The 24,935-nt window shown below is 34.5% G+C and overlaps 1 protein-coding gene and 1 long non-coding RNA gene across 2 annotated transcripts in view; one reads left to right on the top strand and one right to left on the bottom strand.

Moving 5' to 3' along the window:
• The window catches only part of LOC105839254 (homeotic protein spalt-major), a 296,514-nt gene that overhangs the window by 158,424 nt on the left and 113,155 nt on the right, over positions 1-24,935 (top strand). The gene's annotated exons all lie outside the window — the stretch shown is intronic.
• Positions 18,595-23,670, bottom strand: LOC114254769. Its single transcript, XR_003626089.2, has 2 exons — positions 19,832-23,670; positions 18,595-19,006 (listed from the first exon to the last, which is right to left on the bottom strand). It is a non-coding gene; the product is annotated as an uncharacterized LOC114254769 (long non-coding RNA).

The raw sequence follows: 24,935 nt of genomic DNA, 5'->3' as shown, positions 1-24,935 counted from the left end.
TGAGTCGTAAATTTGTTGTAGGGAATAAAATTAAAATATATAGTAAATTTGTGACAATTTTTTAAATATGTAATATAATATAAACTAAATAATTATAAAACAGATAACTTAGTTATTTATTTAAAATTTAGTGTATATGGTACACAGAAGTTAATGTACAAAACGTATATTAAAAATAAAATATATTTATAAATTTTATAAATAAATAATTTAAAAAGTTTTAAAATCAGAAAAGATATTTGCTGAAAACTTATAAATAATTATACAATTAATTAATTAACGTTATAAAATAATTCAAAATGTTTAAATTTTGCATAAGTGCTTGACTTGTTTGCGCGCCCGCACTCCAATATGTTTCCTTCATCTCTATCTTTTTTTATTTAAACTAACCACCAATAAATGTTTTCTCTATTGTCGTCTTTTGTGTGTTTATTTGTATTAAATCAATGCAGTTTAAAAGACAAAAGGAAACGGGCGAGAGCATTACTGAAAGACAGTCAGATTTTATATTACGACACATGCGAATGTTTCAACGATAATACAATAGAACGATTGAGAAATACATGTTGAAATATTATATTTGCTCGACTTTGTTATTACTCGATGCCGGACAGTGCCTTGCCTGTATTGGGTAATGTAAATCAACGTTAAGACGTTTCAATAGAAGGGAAGCACCTCGGGATGTTGACATGTATAATGCAATTAGGAGACCGCGGTCTTGAGCATCACCCTAAAGCCAAAGGAAGACGTTGTTTGAATTGGGATAAGGAGAAATCGATCGTACCCTCATTAGCCAATAATCGTAATTAGTAATCTACGCCATTATACGCTTCGGGCAGTCAGTTTCCCCTCGCCCGCATCATGATCGTGCGATGGAAATTCTCTCTCTCTCTTCATGACACGAACAGAAATATTCTTCCGATATAATTTAAACTCATATTAACAACGTCAGCATTATCAACGAAATGTTGATAAATGCTCGCTAAAGAGTAACATACAAATATAAATGTGTGCATAAATCTTGTTATTAATTATAACTTGCGTGAGTAATGCGACGAAACTGAATACCATCCATAAATAAATTATTTTTGATTTATTTATTTATTAGATTAGGTATGAAAAGCTCATATATATTAATTAAATAAAAATATTGATTCTTTTATGTATAGCTAAAGAAAAATAAAGAGCTCGAAGAGTGTCTGTCCCCACTCTCTCTATTTTAAAAACGGCTCAAGTTATGAAAAACTGCGAAGTACGTATTTAAGCATTTCAAGCAATCGAAGCATTTTGAATAATTATTTTATTCCTCCAAATTCCTAAAAAATAGTTTCTCGAAATGATTGAATATATTTTGCAGTTTTACATAATTTTAAACTAATTCCGAAAAAAAGAATGTAGAGACAAATTTTATAGATATCCTGTATAATTAAACAGAAAACAACATAATAGTTATTGTACAAAAATGTCATAAGAATCTTCCAAGCAGAGGAGAGATAGAAAAAGAAGCTTTCTATATTTTATATGCGAGACGTTTAGAATCTTTCCCGAGGGTCTGAAAATTTAAAATGGAATCCGCTCTGGAGAGTAAGATAATAACGTTGACATTAATATTAAACCTAAAGATATTTTAAAACTACAGCTATTCACTTTTAACACGTAATGTAATAAAACGCTGTGTCCTCAATTTTTTAGCCGCTTTTATCTAAGAATCGTAACCGGATCGTGATGGAATGACCGCTTCGTATAAAAGATCGATTCATCGGAGCGGAACAATTTTAAGACAGTTATGCGTCCCCGAAACTAGTGTACCGTTACGAAAATTAATTATAAATTTACGACAATGTTGGAAGTTCTTTTCTCTAGATATGCCACGTCATAATACCTACTTTATGCTTCGCTGGCGAAAGGTATATTGATCCGATAATAACACATCAAATATTTTATAAATTATCTTTCCTTTCAACATTCTTACAAAAATATTTGACAAATGTGCGTTTAAAGACGTCAATAAATATAAATCAGTTTCTGAAGTTATTTTGCAGCTATTGATTAAATATCGGTCTTGGTTTTATTGTTAAACGCATTTGGACAAAGACGTCGCTTTTTCGCACAGTCGACGTTCCCATCGTACCAATCTTCAACCCCAACTTGCAAGGAAAACCCGCCATTCTCCGTTCATCCTCGGAAACAAATGTTTAAATTCAAGAGAAGTTAATTAAAACTAAGCGTAATTATAGCGGCGCCGCTATGTAAACTGACGAGGTGGACGGGGAAGAATGACGATGAGGAGGGACCGCGAGGGAGACGATTGCCCTCCACCGGGCGAAGATGAAAAGCTATTTTGCTGTACTCTCGCTGGATATCGTGTCCTTGTGAAAGACTCTATTGTAATAATGAGCGAGGAAGGAGCGCGGAGAAAAAAAACTTCCCCGGAGGAAATTCATTCGTTCCTTAAAAATTGATTGTCATCGAGTCGCCATTAAACCATCCCATGTGTTCAACGCAAAGTTACAGGCCTGCCTTTGACGATAGTCTTATAATTTCCTGTTCTTCAAATCGTCGACTCCATCAAATACCGATTTGGAATCCTTCTATACGGTGAGAAAACGATATTGCCGTAAAGGGTTTATCATTCGATAAAAATTTTCCATATATATTAAGACAAATAATAACCCGGTATATATATAAAAGTAATATAGTTAAGAGATTATTAGTGTAAGAATAAATTCGACAGAAGAATCTGGAGCATTGCTACCTTTGACAGGAGGAAGGATTACTCTTGGCATTCGTTCTTGCCTCAAATTGACCATCCACGTATGTATGAGCATGCAAACAAAGGAATTGCGGCATGATATATAAGCTCATATGGTCAGAAATAATCACGGTGAGTCAGGAACGTCGCGGTCCGAGAATACAATTCCCTTGGAAAAATCGTTCAACTAGTTATTATTGGTGTCCCTCTTGTATCCGGATTCGGTCGTTAATTCCCATCAAGTGACAACTTCTCTACCATTTAATCCGGGAGTTAACTCCGTCTAATTGCGAGCGTGTTATTAATATTCTTGGCACGTGCGTTCCGTGTGCTCGCAACGTCGTCTAATTATTCTCCGAAATTATCGTTCGCGCGCGAGCGCCCGGTGTCCAGTCATGACAAATTCGAGGCCGTCTCCATCCCGGTAAGTCCGACGGTGTGCCATTATTTCGAAACCAACTAACTCGTCTGGCGTGGACTTAAATGGGCTCGGACAATCGGCGGACCATTAGGTTAGAGTCCGCGCCATTAAAATCAGACACCCTCGGACTGTAGTCCGGCCGTCCAGGCCGAGCCAGACGTAATGCTAAACTTGTTACCAAAATTTTGGGAGCTAACGCGTTCACCCACCCATGAGGAAGAAGTGCACTTACCAGGGCGAGGGGGAATCGTACGATCGAACGTCGATGAAAATCTGGCGCGATCGTTACGATTTCTCGGGGTAAACATTTTTTTAATTGCAATAATATTAAAGAAGTAATGAGTGAAGTGGATAGAGCAGTCTTAAATATCTTTAACTTTAATGCTAATAAACAATTATCGTTTTCTTTATCTGTGCGATGTCGTTTCAAAAATTGTATGAAAAAATTTCAGATAAAAATTCAGATCTCCTTCTATATATGTTGCATGTATGTTAAGCATGTGCAAATTTATTGGTGTCTTTTTCTATATGAATAAGCTGTTCAAGCTGTTAAATATTCTCGAATAAATTATCTTTGTTTCGCAATACGATAAGATTTTCTTTAACATAGGAACATACGTCCGCTTTGCTTTTCGAGTAATATTTGCGCCGAGCTACATCCAGGTATCTGAAAAAGCAACGTTTTTCGAAGACGTTCGAGATGTGAGAGAGGTAACGCCGCAGCTCGTAGCAACCAGAGAAAGAGACGTGAAAATACCGACAAGCGCAAAGCCGGAAAGGAATAGCATAAGGGAGAGAGAGAGTATGTGTAGTGGGTATAGGAGCATTACAGACATTAGATTGGGACACGAGCGCAATAAACCTATCTGTATAATCTGCCCTGCAGGAATTAACAGCCCTCTGAAGGTAGCCACTAACGAAGTAATTCACTGGATGAACGTGGGGGTTGAAGGGGAGAAAGAGAGGAAGAGGACGAAAGGGAGAGAAAGGCGCTCAAGAGATAGATAGAGAGAGAGAGAGAGAGAGAAAGAGTTGACGCGGGGGTGTAAGGACCGACCCTACCATATATAGGATGCTCCAAAATTGAGATTTAGATCGAATCACGGCAGCTACTTTTACGTTTGCCGGAGCTGACAATGAACATATAAATATATAATTGCCGAAAGAAAGAAAGAAAAAACTTTACGATGGTCGTTTACGACAGAAATGTTTTTACGATTACGTATACACATCAAGCCGTTTCCATGAATAATTATTTATCGCCAAAAATGTGATATGTCACATCGGATTCTTTGATCAAAGAGTAATAAAGTTATATGTTCTTTTATACATAACGTTTTTAATGTGCATAAAAAACAAAAGAGTAAGAATATATGTAAATAAATATAAGGCGAATAACAGCGAAGGCTAACTATAATTATATATTGCAACACATTATTTCTTACTTCTCAGAAAAACTGATGTAATGACTTGAAATCCTACGGTTATTATATCTAAAAGGGATACAATTTGCATATATGTTGATGTACATGTATAAATATTAATGCGCGATGTATTAATATATATAATATATATTATAATGCGTTACACAAACTTTAATCTTTAATATATTAAAATGTTCTTTGAAACACAGTGTATCAAGTCCACGTTGTATCAGGAGAGCGAGAACGTAGAAATAATAGCGGTGGGACGGTGGAAATGTGGATAATTGCTGACTTAGGGCCTGCCATTTCCCTCATAGACTTACATCCAAATCGATGCCTTGCCAGGCCCCCGGCGAGCCACAATTTATTTATGTCGATAGTTTCTTGATTTGTCGACTCCTGCCGCTCATTTATATCCTCGTAGGGCACTCGCAGATATTTCTCTACGCGGAACATGCGCTACTAACACGAGCTATAGAGGGACTCGAACTTTCTTAGAGAAGTTGGGACAGCAAAGACAATGCGTCTTTTCCCCTTCTCTCTATCTTTACCTCGGAAACACATAATTTATACAAAAGACAAACTCTGAAGCATTAGTTGTAAATTTACGTACGCCGAAAAGTGTTTGGTAGTAATAATTAAGTCCAAATTATAATAAGCTTTGATAAAATATTTTTTATTTAATGTTTGATTTATAATCAAATATTTAATAATATTTAATAACCGTTTAGTGACCGACTTGTTACTATTATTATGTTTGTTACTATTAATATAAGTATACTAAATATTTGATTATATTGATCGAACATTGAAATTATTTCATCAAAGTTTAATTATTATCAACTAAACTTCTTTTCAGTATATCTAAAAATAGTATTACAAATTAACAGACTTTTTTGTAATCTCCTAATTTTTAAATTACAGTTATAGTATGTATGTACGTCATTAGGGTCACATGTTATTTTTTAAATATTTTATAAGCTTTTTACAACGCAATTATACTGTATCTGATATTGAGCAACTAATTAATCTTGATAATTTAGTAGAAAGATTAAGATACTAAGTTTCTTTTTAGAAAGAAATTTTAGAAAGATATTAGTATTTTATTTCTCTCATTAAAATGTGGAATATTTCAGAGCTTGATGTACTGCAACGAATAAATATTTGTGAAAAGAGAAAGTTCCATAAAGTTTCCTTTAGATAAGTATTTAGATTCTGTGTTACAAGGTGCCGGTTATCTTCCTTCGTGTATCCATCATCTTACGCTGGCGTGAGCTGCGTGAAACCAGAAATAAATACAAGCGTGACAACGGAAGCTATAACAGCCAGTCAAGCATACTAAGAACTACCAGCTACATGATGAATTAGATGTATCAACATGAAATCGTAATTGATTATTATGACAGAACAAATCCAAGGATTTTTCTTTACAGCTATTAATTATCATCTCAAAACTGATGACTATCTATCAAATCTCTTGGCATCGAAATTTTTAAGTTATATACACACATATTTATTATTGTCATTACATATTCTTAAGATAAAAAACTCGTTAAATAATTTTATCCAAAAATTATAATGTCATTATTATATTGTTTTGTTTCAATAATTATCAGTCTGTTTGTTTATCTTTCACATTACTATTAATTTTTATTTGTTTAATGATTGTTTCTCTTATCCTTAAGTAATTTATCTTAGCTTATCATGAAATACTGATATAAATAAGTGAGCATAGCATATCTCGAGCAATAAAGTAAAAGGAACATGATACGATTTTGATCTTAGCGATAAAAGACACAGCTGTGCGCTTCCAATTTAAATTTCATTGAGTTTACGGCCCGTTTCGTTTAGTTTTATTTACTATAATTAATTTTTCAATCGGGGAACGAAGCGGCCTTTTACGATGCCGTGGATTAGCGCCTCATCCACGTTACGTCATTGCGAGGAGCGTCGTGCAGCCAATAGAAAGAGGCTCAATGTCTGGGGCTACGTTAAAGGTTCGCATGAGTTTACGACCGACGCGACTTTGCTCTTATTGCCGGACCCTTCTCTGTACGCTCCTCGTAACACTTCAACTTTACAAATCGCGATAAAGGCGGACGTTACGCCTCGGTAATGTAAAGATCGGGTTTACGGACTTTGGTGATGCTTTACGGCCCCGCGGAATTGCGTGAAAAAGTATACAGCGATGGCGATATGAAAATATTTCCTGCAGTAGCAGTGTGATGGAAGAAGCAAAGTAAAGTTCGGTGAAAGTGGAGATTCGTAGATTTATTTGACACCAAGGTATTCCGTTAAAGGCCGAAGACAAACAAATATGCATAAAGTGATTAAAAAACAGGATTCCGGACTTTTTCAATTGAGAAGTGAAGTAATACGCGATGTTTAATTAAGTCTCCAATTTTAATATGTTGCATGATATTATCGTTATTATGTATAATATATACCGCATTAAAATTTGTGCAACATTCGTGGTATTAATATTAATATAATTTAATATAAGTATTAAAGTGGTTAATTATATCAATAAATATGTATATGAGATATAAAGGTAAAATAAAATACGATTGGGATAAATAATTCTTCAGAAAATTTGTCCTTTCTTTCACTTTTATGCTTCTCTTTCTCTCTTGTGGACGCGTTTTTGTTATTTTATAAAACGTGTATATAATTTTAATACTACTCTAAAAATTTGCATGTGAGATTGAAAAAAATTTCATATATTTTATTAAAGCAATAAATTTTAAAGCACAGTGGACAGATTATTTATATAATGAATGCATCGGAAGCAAACGATCATTGTATATCATCTCAAAGGACATGGTAACTTCAACTTAAGGAACTTTACAAAGATCACATTGTATAGGCGCACGATAAGTTGTAATTTATAAGAATATTATTCGCCGGCAATCGGCGTTGTCAAGGTGGTAGACCATAACATCCGGTTTTACGATCTAGAATTGGATGTAATTTACGACAGCCGTACGCTTGTTTTTACGCAACGTACTACCCGCCAGCATATTTTCTTCCAAAAGCGAGAGAAGAGAAACTATAATATTTCGTCTCATCTTCAAAATATAAAGGTCCTAAATCTAACCGGTTCACTTGATGTTTACAAGGTCGGCGATTCTTATTTTTTCATTTACTTTTTATATGGCGCGGTACACTTTCTCCAAAACCGGAAAGAATATCTGAGAACTACCTTGACCAGATGCAATCTAAATAAAATTCCACGTTCACACTTTTAAATCTAATAATCTCTGATAATATTTCTTGTGGGTAGTCTCTCTAACTTGCATGAATTTCGCCACAAATGAGGAATCGCATTAACTTTCAAATTTAATTTTATCATATATCGGTATAAAATACCAATATTGAATTAATTTATAAACATATATTTGTATGTATACTGCCTGTTGCGAAAAAAAAAATCAATCTTAATGATCTTTTTTTTAAATTATTAGCTAATAAATTTGAACCGTTTTATTTACTACATTTTACATATAAGATTTCAATTACTTAGATAAGAAACATTTGAATTTTAATAGTCCAAACTTTCTTAAACTGCTTATTTTATAATTTTGTAATCAAAATCTACATTACGTAATCCGTGATTCACTGATTTTCGAAGAAGAGTTTAAAATGAATAAAAAATATTATTTGTTTATTTATTTTTTACTATAGGGTAAACTGTTCTAATTACTGTCACTTTAAGCAGAAAGTTGATAATTGGTACTTTTTAAAATATAAATAAACTTCTTTTTTTATCATTATTTAAGTAAAAATTTTAATATACACAAAATAAAAGCAAGAATCTTGAAAACTGATTGATTATTTTATTTAATGACATTTCTGTGATTATCTAAGATTCTAATGTTGCTTCTCTATTTAGTTCCATACATTTACTTATGTTTATATAATAATCTTAACTTAATATTAAAATATTTTTAATACACGACGCTTTCTATTTGTTATTTATTTTAATACAATAACAAAAGCAGCGATACAGTTGGAACACAATTGAAATGGTTGGAATCCTAAAACAAAAGTGCTCAATATGTGCCTGCATTGTTTCAGTTTCTCTGTAATGATATCCTCCCCAATATTTCAAGGTGCCAAGAGGATATCAGAAATGAAGGTACTATCGATCACTCGTTGCAGCTGAAAGACTTCATTGCACGTGCGACAGTTTTTTAACGACCGGCCGCGTTTAATTAGAGGGAGAATATACATTTATTTGCATAAGGTATATGCATTGGACCGTTGTCCCTACGAAAAATATAGCTAAAGTAGAGATATACAGTGGACAGCTATAATATAGGAACGGTTCGGCAGTACAGGGAGGTAGATGGGAAGATGTTGGGGGGGGGGGGAGAGGGGGTAACCATCGGGCAAGCGAGAGAGAGAAAGAGGAAGAAAGATGGAGACAGATTCATCTTGAAATTGTATCGGCATCTGTATAGCCATTAGCATACTGGAACTGACGTATCTCCAAATGTTCTCATTAGCCGAAATTCATGGGCGGCTTCATCGCCCGGAGGCCGCGAGAGGTCTTTCCACATACTTACCGACCTACAGGCTTGTTCAAGACTGACCCGAGCAGTTTTGTAAGGTTAACCTGGTAACTAACCTGACTTAACTCGGCGGGACGGGAATGTTAATAGCATCCGAGTTATTGACGAACCTACGCTGACCGAACTATCACACCCGTCGCAATTATGTAAAGCCAGGTTACGGAGGATCACGTAACATCGAAACATCACGACCGGCTGACATGGCGCAATAATTATCATCGATTTATGAATGATTTCGTAAATTGCCGCTCGAATCCCAAATTTAAATTTTTTATGATTAATTAAACGCGACAAAGTTTCCCAGTTAAATATATCCAAAACCCTCAAACCTTGAAATTAAAAGCGCGCTATATGCCGACCGATTTTATTAAAATTAATCATTGAACTAAGTTTTTATAAAATAATTTTACTTAAATGTTTGATTTATATAATTAATATAATTAAATTACTTAAAAAAATATATAATTTTTAGGAATACAATTGGTTACTATTATTATGTTTGATTATCATTAACATAATTATATTAAATATTACTAAATATTTACTTATACTAACTGAACATTCTATTGGAATTATTTCACTAAAGCTTGATTATTATTAAACTAAACTCTTTTTTTTCAGTTTTAGAGTATAAACACCGATTGTGTTATCGAAGAAAAAGATACCGCGACAGCGGTTATTTTCAATGTAAAATAGCTATAAATTATATTCCATTAAAATTCTATATATTCGTGTCTCGCACAACACAAGTACGTATGATGCAATAAACAATACGGTGATATGAAAATTGTACCGCTTGAAACTCGTTGATTTATTTTTCAAAGAATATCATGTTTCCAGAAAGACCCTTACACATACACATACATACCTCATATGAATTGTTAGCGAGGTAAACATTATGAATTACGAGACAGAAAGGTAATATATTCTGTGTTGTTTGTATTACCCACTTATTATTTATGCGATTGGCGTTATCTGCAGTTCGACTCAAACTACGCACGACAAGCAGTCGTATCATAAATATGTATCGTAAACATGTATTACAATATGATTTTTATAGAGAACCTTTGTATAAATCCTCACGTAAATTATGCAGCGAAGAAATAAAATTACAGGAGACATTAATATGTAGCCGAAGAATCGATAGAAAGTTATATTCCATGCGCATCGGCAAATCGTGACCGCCAGAATATTGGCAGGCTCTATCAACAAGGACTTACAGTTACGCGATTACGACGACCGCGAGAGTTCGTAAAGCGAAGGAATGCCTTTATATGCAAATAAGTGAAGCGGAGAAGGCTGCTGAAGATTGAATTCGCGGTGGACGACAAGAGTTTTAGGATTCGATTCTCAGATATGAACACCGTCGGTTGTTACCCGGTTGCTACTGACAGTCCCGCTATTATTATTACGGCAGCTACGGAGGATGATGACAGATGAATTATTAATGATCGGCACGAAGCCCCCGGAGAGAGATCCATCAATGACAGCCACCGGTAAAGTGGGCGCTAGTCGTAGCTAAGCGATATCGATGATGATAATGATGATGATGACACGATGCAAAGTGTTATTTCGCTGTTGGCGCTATTGAGACGTCTTAAGTTCGAACCGCCTACGAAGATTACGAGACACGTGACATATGTTGTACGCAATTAAATTTTTTTTTAATTTCTAAAATTTATATATTCTTCATTAATTCCTTTGTGGTTACTTTTATCCACTAAAATTGTAAGCATGAAATGAAGTTAAGATTTATATCATTAGTGGTCCATTTCCAATATCATACGCTGTAAAAAAATTTAATTTAATACTAAACAGATCTAAATGATAAACTTTAAAATCATTTTAATTAAATAGTTAATTGATATAACCAAAATAAATATTTAATAATATTTATTGACCAGGTGGTTACTATTATTATGTTCAGTTACTATCAATATAATTACTAAATATTATATTAATTAAACATTTATAATTGAAGTTATTTCATCAAAGCTTAATTATTATTATTAAACTCTTTTTTTCAATATATTTTTATTAAATTTAACCAAGAACATTTATATGAAGATATATCAAAATTTCTACTTTATGTTAAGAATTTTTAACAGATTTTCTCTAGGAAGATAAACGTATAAATCGCTTCTATTCTTCGTGCACAATTCGTGTGATAACGATTATCAAAATGAGCTGCTTTTAGCGCTAAACCCACTCATCTAAATAATAACGCTCCAGTTTTAAATTAACTTTAAGGGCTGTGCGTGACAAGAAAACGATTCCATTTGAGTGCGAGCAGGAAGAGCGGGCGTGCAAAAAGAATAGAGAGAGAAAAAAAAGCATGGAAGCCTTCAGGGCCTTAGGCATAAATGCAGAGAGCGAGCTGGCGCGTGATCTCACGCACGTATAAGAGACTCGGAGTCACTCTGACTTAGGGCAGATCGGTGAGATGACTGCGAAACCGAGCCAGCTATGCGTGAGCGTGAAACAGCATTCGTGCTCTCTGCACTATGCAGGTGAAGTACATTTGTTCGTCCATTTTGTACATTCGTTGCAGAATTTCGTAAATAGTTTCTTTCAATCGACCAATAACAAACAAACCAAATATTTAACCATAATTTAATTTAAAAACATTACTCTAAAGTATTATTTTTAAAGAAACTAACAATATTTAAATATTACTTTGTACAGTAGAAATTATGTAAGCGGAAATGACTGCATTTTTTTTTTAATTTAAATGTAAAACTTTTTTATGTATTTGATCCATTTTTTCAAATAATCTGACGAAGGACAAAACGAAAGATCATCGAGATAAAAAAAATAGATATATACAGATATAAAATAAATCCTGTATTACTCAAAAAAATGATATTGCGGTCTTCTTCTGCTGTTTAAATTTGTACTCGAAGAAGTCGCGCTCGCTCTCCGGTCGTCGCATGTCACGCATCATCAAAGATTCACTCCGCGCGATTTGATACGCATTAATGACGAGGCGCGGAGAAAGGAAGACCGGACTGAGGAAAGGAAATCGAAGTTGAAGCAAGAGCCGGTGATGACGAGGTTGCTGAACGGAAGGGCAGTCTGTCGATAGTCTACGTTGCTCCCTAATATTCCGTGTCTTTTGTAGGGTCTCATTGTTGTCCCTACGGCAATCCAACCTGACCCTTTCCGCCTAATCCGCGCGGCCAATCCGAATGGCAATCGCCGTGGAGAGATTGACAGTTTAAAATATGTATAATGGATCGGCGTATGGAAACCTCCCGTGCCCCATACTGAGGCTGTGGGGAGACGAAGGGTCCCGCGATAACTACGATGCTTTTCCATCGGCCTTCCTCGTCGTCGATCGGGAGAACGGATTAAATTGGACGCCGTGAATTAATCGGCTTCTGTTTGAGTGAAATTGGGCGAGTGTTGTTAGGAAACGTGAGCGCCCATGCTTCATTGTCCGCGTCATTTCGATCTTTCAAAATCATATATGTGTATGCGTGACTGCGTTCATCCCTACGATCTACGTATACGAATATATTCATCGGTAATCGTGCACGGTACTGAGATAAAGAGTAAATTAAAAGTGCATGCCCACGAATGCCCTGTAATTACAGAAAGGTACATTGAACAAAATGCACTTTATTCCTGGAAGAAATAATACTAATATAGGTCTAACGTGATATCCTTTTATTTTTAGAAAACTAAACATTGCATTTTGTTAACACTGATAAAAACACACATGATAGATTCTGTTCAGATAATTAAAGAAATAAAAACCAATGGTTTATACCTTCAAATTTTTTTTTGCATAAAGTTTGCTATAGAAACAAATTTTTCAAAAATAAAAATTGCATGATATTCTTGTGAAAGTTGTATAATTTAACAATGTTAATAACAGTCAGTTTTATTGATAATATTATATCACTTTACATATAACTTAATTTATTTTATTTCAAATAAATTGTTTATTTTCATTTTTTAGTTCTTATTTTGGACTTATTTTTAATAATATATTTTATTCTTATAATATTCAATTTTAGTCTCTTTATTTTATTTTATAAATTTTATATTTTCAATAGAAATATATTTTATTACTTAATTCATCGATTTATTTTATAATTTATCTCTTTCACTACAAAGTCATATCTGCCATTATTATCATTATTATCAACTATGCTAATTTTAGGACGTTGCGAAAACATTAATTATTAAAATATAAAACAATATGATAAAAACAGCTATATCATCCGATAGAAGATATTTTTAAGTTTTCATTTTTTATTTTTAGCTTTTATTTGAAAAATATAATCTAAAAACAAAGTAATATATTAGTACTGATAACTTTTCTCTATATTTTTATAATAAAATAAAGCATAAACAACTTTCAAGCACATAAATATCTTTTAAACTCTCTTATATAAATTAAAATTAAAGTCCCTCTAAATTTTTGAACTATATTTAAACAAAATTAAATTCAAAGAAGTATCACCATGGAACGCATTTCACGCTATTACATTCTATTGAAAGATTTTATAAGGAATCATTTGTTTTCATTAGCTTGAAGTGCTTAACTCTGACTATTTCGAAACAAAATAATCGCGTGTTACTCTCGAAGGAATTATCCATATTCGAATTAACAGTTCTTAGAAAACTGAAACGTTCGCGTATATACATTTTGCTAGAGTCGACGGCCGATTATGTCCATAATCCCGCGCGCGCCGTTCGTATTATATTCCCTTCACGTTCCCGTTGTCTCTCGCGGACGTGGTAACGGTCAAACGGTGAGGCGTCCATTGGGTTTTTTCGATTTCAGGAACGTGGGTGTCGTGCTACTATCTTACGGTCGCCGGAGATCGAAGATACATTCCTAATGTTTATGCAATGCCGTTGGCAGTAGCACAGCATACGCGTAGTAGCAGCCGGATTTTTTCCCCGTCAGGAATAGGTATGCGATATCGAATCGCATTCGCAGACGGAGCAGGGAGACCGCGGGCAATAACGCATAACTCTGACATATCAGATATGGATTCGCGAGTGTCCACGGCTACGAAAGAATTTCATAACGTCGGTTTATCTTAACGAGGCGCACAAAGCCACCGTAGATAGCAAAAAAAAAAAAAAAAGAATAGCTCGTGACGTTATTATACAAATAATATTCATGTTTCTCTTAGTTTATGACAATATTCTTATGAGGCGCAAAATGTGTTGAAAGCGAGTCAGACTTTTCTTTTTCACCAGAAACACATTATCGAAATGTCCCCCGTAATAAAGATAAGGCTTTAAGATAGTTCGGAATAATGTCACACTTACAAAAACATAAATGTGGAGGTTTTACGTAGCTGTAAGATTTTTTTTTTCCGTTACTTGAAAACGTATGCTCGGTGTAGTTTTTTTTTTAAGTATCCGCGTTTTAATATCTTTGTGTAATCGATATCTACATACGCTACGTGTGAAAGAAGTATTATACGATTTTAATCGTTAATATAATGTAGAGTCCTGATTCACAAATACGTACGGACATACACGCATATACACACACACACACACGAGCGCGCACATATATGTACAGCTTCTCTCGCGGGCAGCGTATAAATTATACGGCAGCGCGTCGTAACCGAAAATTGAATTCATACATACTTTAAGATAGGAAAAGTTAATGCCTAACGCGCTGAAAATGCCGAGCCAACGAAAATCCCGTGTAAATGTAAATGTAAATTCACGATTAAGAATACAGCGCACCTTAAATTCGACCGCGGCGAACGGACGGACACGCGTGGGTGGCAGCCTTATGTAAACTGCTGACAACATATCTAGTTTGCAGAACATTTTATAACCCCGGCGATCCCTTACATATCTACATACACGCGCGTGTGGTGCCCGCCTGCGTGTACGTGTCGCAGTCAAATTCGACCCGCGGTATCCCTCGTACAGGAGGGTGGAAATTTTATGATTGCTGCTCGTCCAATAACCTAGCTCTCTCTCTCTCCCAATCTCTCTTTTTCTCCATTTCTCGCTTACTCGACATTCCATTTTCAGTTTCTCTCTCTCTCTCTCTCTCTCTCTCTCTCTCTCTCTCTCTCTCTCTCTCTCTCTCTCTCTCTCTCTCTCTCTCTCTCTCTCTCTCTCTCTCTCTCTCTCTCTCTCTCTCTCTCTCTCTCTCTCTCTCTCTCTCTCGCGTCGCTCGGTGAAACTGCATACGTTGTGCCGTTTTTACGTCTCCTCTGGGTTTTCTGTTCCCGTACGGTGTCATTACACACCTCATAAAGCAGAACACTATCGACCAGCAATATTTTCACCAGAAACTCAATATCATTGACCACGCAAATCAATACCGTTCGAATCCGGCATCTCGCGCCCCCGAGCCATCAGAGATCCGGAGGGCGAAATGTTACTCCATGATGTTCTACACAATTTAAAAGTTTTAAACCAAAGATTAATTATTTGTATAACAATTATGCTCAAAAATATGATATTATAAATGAAAAAAGTATTCTAAAAATTTAATAATATTTAATGTATTCGTGTATATTTATATTTTGTATAAAAACGGATAATTAGGATTCATATTATACAAATATATATATATATGATTTTAAAAGGAGTAAGATATAAACTATAATATAAAATACCCATTTTCACATTTTCTCCGATATAAATATACATTAAGAATTATAATTTATCCAAAACTTCTTAGAAAACATGTTAACAATAACGTTCAATTAAAAAAAAATTTTTCAAAAATTGAAATCCAACTTTGATGTACAACAAGAAAATTAAAAAGCAGCCTAAAAATGAGATATAATATAAAGTCAAATTCCAAGAATAGTAAATAATACAATAAAGTGTTTATTTATGTAAATTGATCAAAATATAATTAAACATATTTTATATTTTTACTTTAAACAATATAACATTATTGAAAGTGTCTATGGAAAATAGAACGTTTATTTTAGGTTTGTGGAAATTTTATACACATTGCACAATTATATACATATAAGACAATGCTGTGATACCTTCAAAAGCAATAAAAATAAGCTGTCGCACATAGTGCGATGATGCTCTATATATATGTATATATTAATTGTAGCATATTATGCAACAACTGCAATTTTCAGCCTTTGATACTTGAATGCAGTGCTTTGTTTTTTAATAAGCCCCTATTTGAGTTATTAGTAGCCCATTTTAGCTGCATTTACCCTATAATTTTTAAAATGCTGTAGTGCGATAAGTTAAAGAAGTGTATTGTTTGATAATTGTATATATCCAGCAGATATCTTCATTACAGTCACGCGCAAAGGGCAGGTGATTATAAGGTCTTCATTGCTAATATTACATCGGCCGCGCACAACGCATTCTTCGGCAGTGGTTCTCCCTTTATAAATTCGTTGCTCTGTTATTTAATAAACTCACTGCATATTAATTTATAACTATTTAATCTGTAAATTAAAAAATATTTGTGTAAAATAATAATTAAAGTACATTTTATAAAAGTACTCATATTGTGCGTGTGAATAAAATATGTTATAATATGTTATAAATAAGAAAGTATTTTATAATTTATACTGTATACTTTTCTACGGTATTTTATTGCGTATCTCATTTTTCGAAGATTCACGCTTCTCTTACAAATGTAATTTTTGTCGCAAAATGTTTTATAACATTTTTGTATATTTTTTTTACATACCTATTTCGAAATTAGATATTAACAAATTAATAAAAACCAAAGAAATTTATACATTATAAACATTATACTTAAAAAATATAATTTGCCTCAACTGATAGTAAGTTAAAACAGTCATATAAAATGGATTTTAATAGACGCATTTGTTGAAGCAGTCACTTTGATCAAAGTCAAAGTTAATCGAAAGGGAAGTCAAAGTTCATTTAAGGAGCTCGTATCCGCACGTGAGAACCAGTGGCGGAGAACCGTAACGACGTATGCACGTGTAGCGCAGATAGTTCTGCTCGTTAGAGGTCAGGTGGGGGTGAGTTAGCGGATTAATAACGCCTGGCACGAGCCTAATCAGCTGGTGTAGAGTTCACAGCACGGTTGGTGCTAGGTACCTGGTACCTCTCTCATTCTCTCGTTTTACCCCGACTTATTCTCTCTCTCTCTCTCTCTCTCTCCTTTTCTCTCTTCCTCTTTCATGCCCATGGCAGTCCGGACCCCCATAGACCCTGCAGACCCCATAACAATATCATATTCGCCAGTTGCACACGGGGCGGCCAACCTCCCCTGAGTTATTAACCTCTAAGGTTACCACAGCCACCCTCGCAGTGCCGACATAAGCCGCACTTAATTACCAGAAAAGCTTAACCATCGGTTCTTAAGCCGCTTTCACACTGAGAATGACGGACAGAAATAACTGATCGCGAAAATCGCGTTGCAGAATTTTCTCCCAAAACGATATGAATATTATGAATATTATGAAACAAATATTTCTTACAGTAATAATTTATCAAGCAATTATCAAAAGTCGTTATAATCAAAATATTTTTTCATAAATAAGTACAGCGAAGGATGACTTCCCTTACTAACAATTGGTAGACTTGGAAGTGTTTTCTATGCCATTAGCTGAGAAGTTAATTAATACCCATTGGCACCGAAAGGTCACCGCAGGTTTACGTATACAGTAATGACGTTCGATAAAGCTTTGTGAGAAAGGGTCGAAAAGAAAAATGGTGATAGGACGTGTGTTTACACAAACACGAATTCCATGTACGGGTTTAGCGGGTATAGTGTTAGAGTATCCTGAGTGCGGCGGGGAGGTTCGCAACGTTGTTGAGTGCAATAAAGATACCCGTTTGGTCTGCAGCAGCGTGAAAGTCAGGGCCGGCGAAAACTTTAAATTGGAAAAGTTTCGGCTCTCTCAGGCGTCTCCGTCCGATGTTTGACTCGAATAAAGGTGCAGAATGTTAAAAAATAACCGCGCCCACTCCTGACCGCCTGGCGAAATATCCCGGAAACGCGGAGGAAGATTTACGAATTTTTATCTTTTTATTAAACGGCTTAGTGATTTAACAGTTTTCTTGTCAAATAAGAAAATCAACTAGGAACAATAAATTCCAAACTTTAAAAATAGTTTTCTTCAAATTGGCAATTTTCTGAATTTTATGACAATTCGTAGTTTAATCTAATTTAGTTATTTTAGTTGTAATTATTAGTACATTAAATTGATCGTAAAAACATTTCAAATTACACTTATTTCTGATTTACGCCGAGTATCTGTTGCACGTGGTTTTTTACGCAGTTGAGAATCGTGTAAGTAAAATCTGTATATACGAGAAAGAAGTGTAAAAGATAAAAATCTACACAAAAAAAAATTTTATAGTAAAAATTGGTATGATAATAGCTGCAGACTATAAGAAGAAATAGTAGTGCAAACATATTATAATAATTTGATGAAAAACCTAGTAAAAATGTTCATAATTTTTTTCTTGGTCCGCGCTTATTATTAACCGTAGCAATTTTTATTACAAAATTTTCTCTATGTACATATGTTGTAAAAATGTTAATTCCACATGTTTGCACAAAAATGTATAATTATGAAAATGAAAATTAAATGAATCCCACTCGTTGTCATTGTCAATAAAGTCAACCAAAAGAGAGACAGATTCCAGGCAGAGCCGAAAAAATTTATACCCTCGTTCTCCTCTTCGATGGAATGGCAGGCCATCAAGAGTATTCTATGTCTCGAAATCTCTCTATCTTAGCCATTCGGAGCCGACGTTAAACTGTAGATCCTGTATATCTGTGTACAACCTACGTGCGCACCACAGATATACGTAGAGATATACGTAAAGAGAAGATCCGGGACCAACTTGGACTGTAGTGCCATTAAAAAAAAGATATCTGTAATAAATACAGTCAAATAAGAATTTTTGACTTACTAACATAGAAAAATTTTGAAAAATATTATAGAAGTATATTTTATGACCGTATAAAAAAAGACCATCAAAAAATGATGCCGCATATAAAAAGTAGTGTTTAAACACAGGGATTATTTTTCGTATAAAAAATTTGCCTATATAAAAATAACGCATAAATTGAAGCATGAGTGTATTATTTTTAATAATCTGCAATAACAATTAAATTAATGAAAAATTCTTATTTGGGCTCTTATTATAACAAAAAATTTATTAAAAAATAAAATACAATTACAAAAAACTTAAAAGTAGAAATATACTCTATTGTATTTTTATTATATTAATATAAACTGATAACAATTTATTGTGGAAAAAAAATAAAAATTCTTTAAGAAAGTTTATAGTGCACGTTTTTGAATAGTATCTCGTAAGATCTTATTTTGAAACAGTTCTTGTACTAAAAACTATTATATAAATGATAATCGGCATGTATTTTACATTATTATTACATTGGCTTCTCTCTTTTTTAGAGACATCGATGTTGCTCAAATTAGCTCGAATAATAAATAATCCTGGAAAAGACTCTTGGTCCAGTAATATTTTTCAACAAATAATATGCATGTTCGTGAACGCAATTATGTGAAGCAGATGTCGCAGATTTCTCAAACCTTCTTTTATTTTTAACGTTGATTCTGTTATATTAAAACAAATAACATATAGGTAATTAATAACAAATAATTCGAGAGCATCGACCCAATCAATAAGCGTAATGGAAGGATGAAAGGCATGTGAAGCAAGGCTTCGTCTATACCGATACGAGCTGCAGTAGTTTCGTAACAGTTTCGATACAACCAGCACGCGCAGTCTTGAACTATCGGTATATCAGGTAGGTGAAAGTAATAAACGTAATTCATACGTTGAACGATCATAAATATTCGATATTAACGTTGAGACGTAGAAATTAGCATAACCGTTCACATGCTACCACGGTTAACGTTTGACTGCCGCGGTATCCGCTTGCCACCGCGAGGGAGATCGTTTATATCATTTTCTTGCATCGATCGTGTGCGTTGTGTGAGTATGTATGACTTCATGATTCTATAGGGGTTCGCAAATCAATCGTATCACCGATACAAGTCACGGACTTAAAGTTAGATTCACACCGCTTGAATTTCTACTTGTTATTTCATTTAATCGACAATGACGATTGCCGATCGTCACAATTGCGTTTATTAATAAGAACAATATAAGTATAAGAGAAACGTCTGTGAAATATCTATGAAAAAACAAAAACTGTGTGCAACTTTAATTATCTCAAACATTTACGCAAACGTTTCATTGCTACCGTAATTAAATAAATGACTAATGTCGCTCGTTAATATCGTTTTAGTAATTATCTCTTTTGAATTCAGAAACAGTTAATCTCTATGAGATGAGTTAAATATTCCCGATCGCTCTATTTGCAATTGCGATTCCATCATTTCTAATCTTAATCGTTTTACGCAAGTATATAAAAACACACACAATAAATATTAATTGTCAGAAAGGAAAATCTGATTTCGAGGTCACTCGCATACGTGTAATGCCGCATGAGTCCTAATACTGGGAATACTGCTCACGAGGTTATAAAAGATTTCTGTCTCTATTGGGAGCCTGCATCGACAACGCTAAATACAGCTTAATGAGACCGGCTTGATCTACGCGATTAAAGAAGTCTAGGCGCGCGCGCTCATGTAACGTTACCTTCTCAACGCAACATTATGAAATCAACGATATGATGATAAATGTGTTTTGCGTCAGTGGGATCGAAGTTTATGAAGGTGATAAACGTCCCGATGCTGATGGTACATGAATTGCAAATAGACAAAGGCCGTTAACAAATGCCGTTGTATAAATCACTCCCGCTGGACTGGCTGCCTATAGGCCGGCATATTAAAAATCGTAAATTTTCCATAAGAGTCATCGGGGCTCGGTGAAGAAAATTGATATAAAATATCTACGACGATTATTTTTGATCGCTACTTGTCGGTAATACCGCATAATGGATAGCGTTAATGAAGATTTATTTGTTTATGATTAATGAATCAATATGAATTATAGTTACATATTTATTTATCGGTACTAACTTTATTCTTCCTATTTAATGTCGTAATAAGATTTCTTAGGTAACAATTAATTACGTGAATGTCTCTCTACGAGAGACTTGCAATCTCGAACGATCAGGAGGAGCATCTATATTCATCGTAATCGTGAACATTGAAATCCATAAATCGCGGCGGCGGCGGCGTATTTTCACATAAATTATGGAAATACCATGGGTGACGTTGTAAATCAAAGTATGTGGTCGCATAAAAAATTACAATGCACGAGAATCGTGCATGTAGTACATGTAAATCAAAGTAGCATTGCCATTTATATAATTGATCTTTTACCGAGAGTGAAGATAGTGTTTTCTAAGATTGTCCTATGAGAGCTTTTTTCATTTCCGCAACGGAAGATTCAGGTCAGAGATATATTTATCTGTTAAAAATCGTAAGTTTATACCCGCATCGCAGCGCACAGCTTAGACGTAACATTTAAATCACCGGTCACTTAGTCATTGAGTACGAATCCCTCCTCCCCCCCCCAAAAAAAATGTAAGTTTTTAAATCAATAAATTTTATTTACGATGCAAGATGCTTTGTAATATGCTCGTGCCGCATGCACGCGCGTATAACTGTTGCTGTATTGAAGTGGTCAAAAAATATATTCGAGATCAGATCTGATGCAATGCATCATGCAGTCTGGATGAGGGTATTGTAAGAGGGAAGTTAGTCCTTAATTTATTCGTCTACTCTCGTCGTCCAATGAACCGATGCAACGGCAATGCAATTATTATTAGCTTATTATTATATAATTGAACAGACTGCAGTTAATGAGGCCTCTTGAGACAGCTCACCGTGGAGGCAGCTGCATTCAAGAATCATCCATTTATTTGTCGAAGGTATATAATTGACCGGAATTAATCGAGATTGGAGATTCAGGATGCGATCCATAATACACCGAGGGAGTTATGCTCCTTGTGCTGTAATATTTTTAACAAACGGAATTGCAATAAATATTCAAAATAGAGAAACTTAACGATGCGAATCTAACGCGGAAAGAAAGCACGCACATAAATATTACAACTATTGATTTTATTTTCTCAATCAATGAAGTCTTACTAATTTACAGTGCCATACTTATAATTGTGATCATCAGCGATTATTCAGTCACTTTCAGTGATTCCGATTAAAGAAGAGGATATTTCCTACACTGACTAGTACGTTATCACTGAGAGACAGTGGATATATTACTGATTAATATAATTGTAAAAATAGCACTGAAATCAGACTATTCGGTGTCTTTCAGTGAATAATACATTGATTCCGATTTAGAGAGTATTCGATTGCTGTCGAGTAAAACTTATTTATTTGCACGTATCTGGAAATCGACGTGCTTTTGTTTCAATAAAACTGCAATTTATTTTGAGGAAAAAGAAATACAGCAGCGTCTTCCCTCAAGTCGCGCACATCGCGAAGAATGCACATTAGTTACTAACAAAAGAGCCGCCTGCGAGGCAAATTTTTTTTACCGGTATAATAAAAACGGTTTCAGAGATTCCGTTTCTAAGGCCCAATTACTCGTGTCATTACACTTCTGGATTCCAGAGACAAGCGCGTGGTAAGAGTTGGTACGACCAATGTTTTTCACGAGGCGAGGCCTCTGCTTATGTAGAAGCGGTTTCAAATCTGGTTAGGCTCCGTTGCGATTTTGTAATCCATAAACGTCTCCCATATGGCGCGTGCTCCAGTTCCATTTATGGCGAAAAACTGCAACTGTCCTTGCAAGTGATATGTACGCGAACGCCAAGCGTTGCGACAGGCGTCGAGCACGAACGTTTCTCTCATATCTGTTATAAAGGACATATCAAGCGCGACCACTTAGAAATTGTAAAGAAACACCGATCAGGTCCTTTTATCGGTAAGCATTGTCGCACGTTCTTATTACCGCAAAGGATATTTCTTAGAAGAGACAAAAGATATGGAATATAATGCATTATTAAAATTATATAAAAGAAAGATGTAACGATTCAATACAAATACGCGCATTAACAAGGGATGTTTTAAGGATATTACTACTTAAATCCGAAAAAGACATGGTTTTATATAAAAATATTGAAGTCGTTAAGATGAAATCTTTTACTATCGCAGTAAAGAATGTATAAATTGAGGACTGTAAATTCCCTCCGCGGAAGTGACTGAGATTGAGTCTACTAAACTATAAGAATAAAAAATTTTCTTAAATTAAACTAAAATTAATATTAAAAATTAAAATTAATTGACAAAATGCCCCAAACGTTATTTTATATACACAATTTAAGTATATGGGCGAATAGGTCATTATTTTATTATTTTAATCTTTAAAAGCCCGTCATTTTATCAATTTTCAATTTTTTATTCAGTTGCTGCATGATTCACTTCATATAAATTTAAAAACTTTTATGTTTTTATGATAGATTAATCAGTGACTTTCAATCCGCGAAGAAATTTACAATCGTTAATTTATGTATTATCCACTGGATAGTCTGTAATAATAGAAAATTCTATTTACAAAAATTAATAAATATGTACAAAAGTTGTATTTTAATTGTCCCTATACTTTACTAAAAAAAAAAAAGAATTCTTAAAATGTAATATTTTTCAAATTCAAAAAAGAATATTCCTTTAATTTATACATTATTGAATTATACCATATTACTAATAATAAACAAACATTTTTACACCTGTTTATGTCAAATGTTATCAAAATATTTTGAGGCAATTTACGATTTTGGAGGATTTATAAATCAAGATGGTGAGTGCAAGATAGACATGAATGTACTTGTGGTCCCCGCGCATAGTCACGAATAATCGTGTATAATCGTGACTCAATAGAAGACATGAAACATAAAGCGTGAAAATTCCGGTTCGCTTAAGGCGAGGGAAGCCAACCTCGGAAGGCGAAAGTATTTAGTTTGCGGGTAGAAAGGGTTAATGAGCATGAAGGCAGCAAAGATACACGTACGGTCGTTGGCAGATCCTTCCTCTCGTGTTCCCCTCTCGTGGGAGAGTGAGAGTCACGTGGAACGAAAAGGGGAAGAGGCTAGGTATATTGCTGAATTGAGGAAGGCGGTGTTACAAAGCGCCCCGTAAATCCGCGCCAGGTTCGACATCCGAACATTCTCTCCATTTTATTTTTCCTTTCCATCCCTTCTTTCTCTTGCTCTTTCGCTCTTTCCCTCCACCTTTCTTCCGCCTCTCTCTTCCTCTCTCTCTCTCTCTCTTTCTTTCTCTCCAGGTACAACAATTCACGGTATACGTTAAAGCATTAAAAATAATAGGTAGGCACACACAGGAACGAGCAACTTTAGCTGCCGAGTTTGGGGAGGAAGATTTGGCCGGTGGACCATTCGAGAAGGATGGGAATCGCGAAATTCCATGGGATCCTTCATGTTATGGTGAGCTATTATTTTAGAATCAAACAATATCCGCTTCGGGCGGCTTTGAATAAAGAAGAAAGGGAATTTAGTCGCGGCATCCCCGTGCTGGCCAGCTCAAAGTAATCCGTTTAGATTGATGATCGTTTGTAAAATCAGATTTATAGTACGCATGTATATGTGCTGTTACCATTTTTGATTACATTTATAGCAGTGCGCTTAATATTTATTATTTTTACTAAGACTAATTCTTAAACCGGGGGAATGATTGCGCCCCAGACATTTTATCGTATTTTCATTTTTTTATTTATTTTTTTCTACTCATTGATATTTCACTTATTTCTATGAAATTTAATGTATTGTATCAGACTGACAACAGTCAGTCTGATGATCCATAGCACGCTTATTTACGATAGTC

The sequence above is a fragment of the Monomorium pharaonis genome, chromosome 2, assembly GCF_013373865.1.
Source record: "Monomorium pharaonis isolate MP-MQ-018 chromosome 2, ASM1337386v2, whole genome shotgun sequence".
NCBI lineage: Eukaryota > Metazoa > Arthropoda > Insecta > Hymenoptera > Formicidae > Monomorium > Monomorium pharaonis.
Note: the sequence above shows the minus strand (reverse complement) of the source record. Positions and strands in the feature narration are given on the sequence as shown.